Genomic DNA, 6,076 nt, shown 5'->3' with positions numbered 1-6,076 from the left:
TAAGTTTTTTATTTTTTATTTTTTTATGTTTTTAAAATTCAGGGTAGAAATTACAATTATTTCCATAATTAATTAAGATGAATTTGTGCTAATAATCTTTAGTCTTTTTCTATACAGTGAGAAGTGGGAACGAAATGGGGATTAGAGATATCTTCTCATCTTCTACTTGAGCTGTAATTATTGATTTGTTTTTGCTTAGAAGCTAATGATCATTAATATATAAAAAATTCTTCAAAGATTGTAAAACAAAAGCTAGATTGAGAGGATATATCCCCTCCCTCGTTCTCAAATGTATGAATCAAAAATGGGAATGCGTTTGAATTAAAAATTAAAAAAAAAAATATTTAAAAATTTCTTAGTCACCAATATCTATAATCAAGCGATGTTAAATAACCCTCGCACACCGTGTATATTCTTGGAGTGGTGGTCACTTTACAAGTACAAAGTTATTAAGAAGCGTAGAGGGTAAAAACCAGAATTCAAGTATTTAAGAGAGCATTTTTTTTTTCCCAATAAAATGGGAGATTTTATATTCACCAAAGCTGATATGTGCTGCTTCAGAAACAAATCATATATAATATAGATTGTTCGATCATCATTGAAGGTAACAATTACTATCGGTGTCCATACATGATATATGATTTTGAAATTAAAAAAGAAAAAAGAAAAAGAAGAAGAACATTTCTGGAAATTAAGGAAGAAAAAAGGAAGGAATTAAGGAAGACTGTGATCTTAAGAGACCAAATAAACCTTATTCAATGAACCTCACCAAACCATGCAATATATAGACTAATTCTGTTAAATTGAAAATGAGAAATGTGTATATGGAAATTGCGTTGCATGAGTAGGTAGGAAATATATAATCACAATTGCAATTTACTACAGCCAATCAACTTAATCATCCCAAAAGTAATAGCCATAGCCATCCACCCTCCAACAAGCACTCTAAAACATGACCTAGCAACAGGAGTCCTCCCAAGCTTTGCTCCTATTACTCCAAACACAACCAATGCTATGCTAGCCACTGCAAACACCATGCCATGCCTCACTTCATCCTCCTTTATGAAAGGAGCACCCAGAAGTGGCACCAATCCTCCCGCAGAAAATGCAAGCGCTGATGCAGAAGCAGCTTGCACCGGGTAATTCGGTAGATTATCCTCCGCCGGCTTTTCCAAACCATGTCCGGTCGTGTTTCGGGTTTTCTTCTCTCTTTATCTGTGACATCTCTATGTCATATTGAGTGTAAACAGACACAAATTCACCTATTGCCATACTACAAGCCCCAGCAACTAACCCTGCAAATCCAGCAAGAAGCATGGGTTTGAGGTCTTTTTTAACAGCTCCAACCCCTATCATCAATAAAGCAACAGAAACTAGCCCATCTGTAGCACCCAACACAGCAGCACGAAGCCACTGTGCCCTTTGATAGTAGTCAATATTGTTATCTTCTTCTGTCTCTTGGCATTGGTTTTGCTCTATATCATTTGCATGAACTGGAACTCTAACATTGCTTACCGACACTTGGTGATCATGAGCTCCATTGACAGCCATGAAGACATGAATTACGTACAAAAGGGTGGGGAAACTTTTTATAGGGAAAGAGAGAGAAGACGACAAGTAATCAGTGGCAGTGATCGATGAGAGAGAGGAAATATCGTGAGACACTAGGCTGAGGAATAACTTTATCAATTCTAAAAAAAAAAAAAGAATGAGTTTCCAAGAAGCTCTTCGGCTGTTGCTTCTCTAGTTTGGCTTTTGGTCCAATTCAAAATTTATTATTAAACACCATATAGTGGATTAATGAGTAAATACTGATCATTTGCAGTAATACATATAGAGTTTTATTAGTAACTATAAGGAAAAAGTTGAAAAAAATGAAGTCGTTTGGGCCACATATCTTTTTTGAAAATTTCAAAAACATAATTGATAATAGTTTAAGAGCCAAGTAAAGAAAAAATTGAAAATTATGTGTCTTAGAAAGCCGTATTTGCATGCGACTACACTCTCTTTATGTCAAGTTGTTATTATTTGAGAAAAGAAACAAATACCTAATTTTTCTCGCCCTAGCCGCTCTCTGAGTCGCTAGAACGTAGAACCTTGGTATCTTCCCCGGAATGATAACTCCTCCCCTCTGTTAATCCTCCTTAGCAGTAGGGTTCCTCTTGACCTCTGTTCCTCTCACGTGTGGTCTACCCTTTCTCTCATACCCCTTCAATTTCGCTTTACCCCATGGAAGACATCCTTTATGATTGGAAAAAACTCTCACTAATAGAGGAAGAAGATACCAAGCTTAGTCTATCAAAGTCCAAAAACCTACGCGGCAAGGAGTTTGTTTTGGCTTCAAAGTTTCTTACAAAGAGAGCCCTTAACATGGAAGCAATAGGTCGCATGTTTAAACCCTTACGGAGAGCCAAAATGGATTTCAAGGTGCGCAAAGCGGGAGACCATATTCTGTTGTTTGTATTTGAACTCGAAACAGACGCAGAACAGGTCCTCACCAATGAACCTTGGACCTTTGATAAACATGTAGCCCTTTTACACCCCAGCAAGGTATTTGAGATTCACTAACCTGAAAATATGGGTGCAAATACATGGATTGCCGATGCGTATGCTTGATTCAGAGACGGCAATCGAACTAGGAGAAACACTTGGCCAAGTAACACCATGCAAGAATTCTAGTGAATTGATGGGGGGTGATTTATTACGTGTTCATGTGGAGATCGATGTATCAAAGCCTCTATGCCAAGGTCGAAGGATAGCATTGGATGATAATAAGGAAATCTGGGTTTCGTTCAAATACGAGAAACTTCCTAATTTTTGCTATTGGTGTGGTCTGATCTCACACGATGGAAAGGATTACGAAGTTTGACTAACAAGAAAGGATTCAGAAAAAACAGAGCCTCATGAGTATGGATTGTGGTTGAGAGCTGTGCCCTACAATCCAGGGAAAACTCCATTCACTGTGGTTCCTGGCATGGGCGACGGTTTGGGTGGAGTCTCAAGACCTTCTCAACGTTCAAATATTGAGAAGTCTTCTACGACGGCGGCCAGATCAACCGAAGAAAGCTCTGCTTGGCCTGCATCCGGTGAGGAGGAAGGCGCTGACTTGATGGATGTGACAAACATGGAAACCCAAGATTTAGGGGAGCATATCACGCTTGAATGCCCGAAAAAATAGCAACCCGATATTTGAGATACAGGAAATAGATTCGGATATTAGCAAGTTTGACAAGTGTGGAGTACATGTGGATAATACTTTAGTTGGCGCCTTACACGTCCCACCAACTAGTGAGAAGCAACTAGCTCCTTCCATGCCAGCTCAGTCACTAGTAACTCAGTAGCAAATATACCATGTGATAGAGAACTCCCCATCTCCCAACCAAGGAAGCAGAACCCTGCGCATGTGGAAGAAATTGGCAAGAGAAAATCCTATGGAAACTGACACACCACATAGCCCCACAACAAAAAAAAGAAGCAGAGAAGAAGGAATAGAATATCTTCCCAAGTTACCCACCAAAAAAATACAGGTTTCGAAGGGAGAAAGTCAGCAAAACCCAATGACGAAGGCTGCTCAGCAGCCTCGCCAAGCACAATGAGTCTCAAAGTATGGAACTGTTGCGGGCTTGGGAACCTGCATACAGGGAAGGAGCCTGAAATAGTGATTCGGGCAAAAGATCTCTCCATCGTGTTTTTAGCCAAAACATGGGCGGATGAAGCTAGGCTAAAAGAAGTTCAAAGAAATATTAAGTTTGATAATCTGTTTTATGTGGAAAAAAACCCTAGAGGTGGTGGGGGTTTAGCTCTCTATTGGAAAAATTCAATTGATGTTCATGTGGATTCTTTTTCCAAATACCACATTGATTCAATAATTAATAAAGGTGGTGATGAAGCATGGAGATTTACAGGTTTTTATGGAGAACCAACAACAAACAAAAGAGTTGAAGCATGGAATAAACTGAGGTTGCTCAATACCAGACATGATCTTCCTTGGCTTTGTGCTGGGGATTTTAATGAAATCACAAGAAGCTCAGAAAAATTGGGAGGAAATAATAGAATTCAGGCTTAGATGCAACTCTTTAAGGATGTCATAGATGAAGGCGGATTCCTTGATCTCGGCTATGTGGGAGACCAATTTACATGGAGAAAACATTTTGTGGATGGACACTCATTGTGGGAGAGATTAGACTATGGGTTGGCCAACCACGAGTGGTTCATGAAATTTACAGGATCAAAAGTTCACCATCTACATTGATCATTCTCCACTGTGGATCACCTTGGATGGTTTAGACATTCCTTATTTTGCTAAACCATTCAGGTTTGAAGAAATGTGGCTCTCTAATCGTGGGTGCTCAAATATTGTTGAGGCACTATGGCTGTCAAGCGGAGAAGAGGAAGATCACGATCATGTCATTCGTAAAATAGATAAATGTGGTAAGAGCTTCGCAAATGGGAATGAGATTGCTTTGGGAATGTCAAAATGATATTGGGCAGAAAGAGAAAGGATTTAAAGGTGGCCGAAAAATTAGCCATGAGAACTGGAAATAATCAGCAAGTTCGTGTGTTGCAGAAGGAGATAGCCGAATTGGTTGATAAAGAAAATAGACTTTGGTTCCAAAGAGGAAAGGTCTTGTGGGCTAAATTTGGAGATAGAAATTCAAAATTTTTTCACAGCCATGCTTCTCAAAGGAAGAGGAAAAATTTGATCCGTAAACTGAAATATCCAAATGGCCGAGTGGTGGATACCAAGGAAGACATAGCTGAATGTCTTGTGCAATACTACCAGGACCTCCTCCAATCAACCAACCTGAAATTCTGTACCTTGGCCACAAATTCCATTCAGAAAGTAATTATTGAGGAAATGAATTCCATGCTTTCATCCGAATTCACTCAGATGGAGGTTAAGCAAGCCATCAACCAAATGGCCCCCATTAAAGGCACCCGAACCTGATGGTATGCCTCCTCTCTTTTATCAGTATTACTAGAATTTAATTGGGAATGATATATCTAATTCTGTGTTGCATTATCTTAATTCTACTACTTTACCTGATCATCTCAATCACACTTTTATTACCCTCATTCCAGAAAAGAAAAATCCTGAATTTGCATATGAATTTAGACTGATTAGTTTGTATGTATTGTATAAAATTTTCTCAAAATTTCTAGCAAATAGACTTAAGAAAATTTTGCCAAATATTATTACTGAAAATCAGAGTGCTTTCACAAAAAGTCGTCTTATTTCTGACAATATTCTGGTAGCTTTTGAGTCTTTACATAGTATGCAGAAGCACACAGGGAAGGACGATTATATAGCCATCAAGCTTGACATGAGCAAAGCATATGACAGAGTGGAGTGGGATTATCTGTCTTCAGTTATGGAAAAAATGGGGTTCAATGAGCATTGGATCCGTCTCATGATGCTATGCATCAAAACTGTGACATATTCCATGCTGGTGAATAGGGAAACTAAAGGCATGATCACTCCAACAAGAGGCATCAGACAAGGAGACCTACTTTCTCCCTTCCTATTCTTACTTTGCACTGAGGGCCTAAATGGGCTGATCAACCAAGCCACTCAACAAGGTCACATTAAGGGCTATTCTCTATGTAGAAATAGCCCACGTCTAACTCACCTTTTGTTTGCAGATGATAGATTGTTGTTTTGCAGGGCCACCATAGAGGAGTGCCAATGAGTTCTGGAAATATTGGAAGTGTATGGGAGATATTCTGATCAGCAGATTAACCGAAGCAAGACAACAATCTTCTTCAGTAAATCTACTAGTGACGATACCAGAAATCAAATAAAGTTGGTGTTGGGGGTTCCAGAAATTATTCAGTATGAAAGATATTTGGATTACCATCCCTGGTGGGCAGAAACAAAAAAGCAAGCTTCAACTATATAAAGGAACAAGTCTGGAAAAAATTACAGGGATGGAAGGTGAAACTCCTATCACAAGCTGGAAGGGAAGTCTTAATCAAAGTAGTTGTCCAAGCTATTCCAACTTACACCATGAGCTGTACCAAACTTCCTGTGGGGCTTTGCTCAGAAATTGAAAGTCTGATTCGAAGATTTTGGTGG

At 39.0% G+C, this 6,076-nt stretch overlaps 1 pseudogene; it reads right to left on the bottom strand.

The window, feature by feature from the left end:
• Positions 1–863: 863 nt before the first annotated feature.
• LOC112016888 (vacuolar iron transporter homolog 4-like) lies at positions 864–1,551 on the bottom strand (annotated as a pseudogene).
• Positions 1,552–6,076: the final 4,525 nt, after the last annotated feature.

The sequence above is a fragment of the Quercus suber genome, unplaced genomic scaffold (assembly GCF_002906115.3).
Source record: "Quercus suber isolate HL8 unplaced genomic scaffold, Cork oak 2.0 scaffold_39, whole genome shotgun sequence".
NCBI lineage: Eukaryota > Viridiplantae > Streptophyta > Magnoliopsida > Fagales > Fagaceae > Quercus > Quercus suber.
This window is presented reverse-complemented; position numbering and strand designations above follow the sequence as displayed.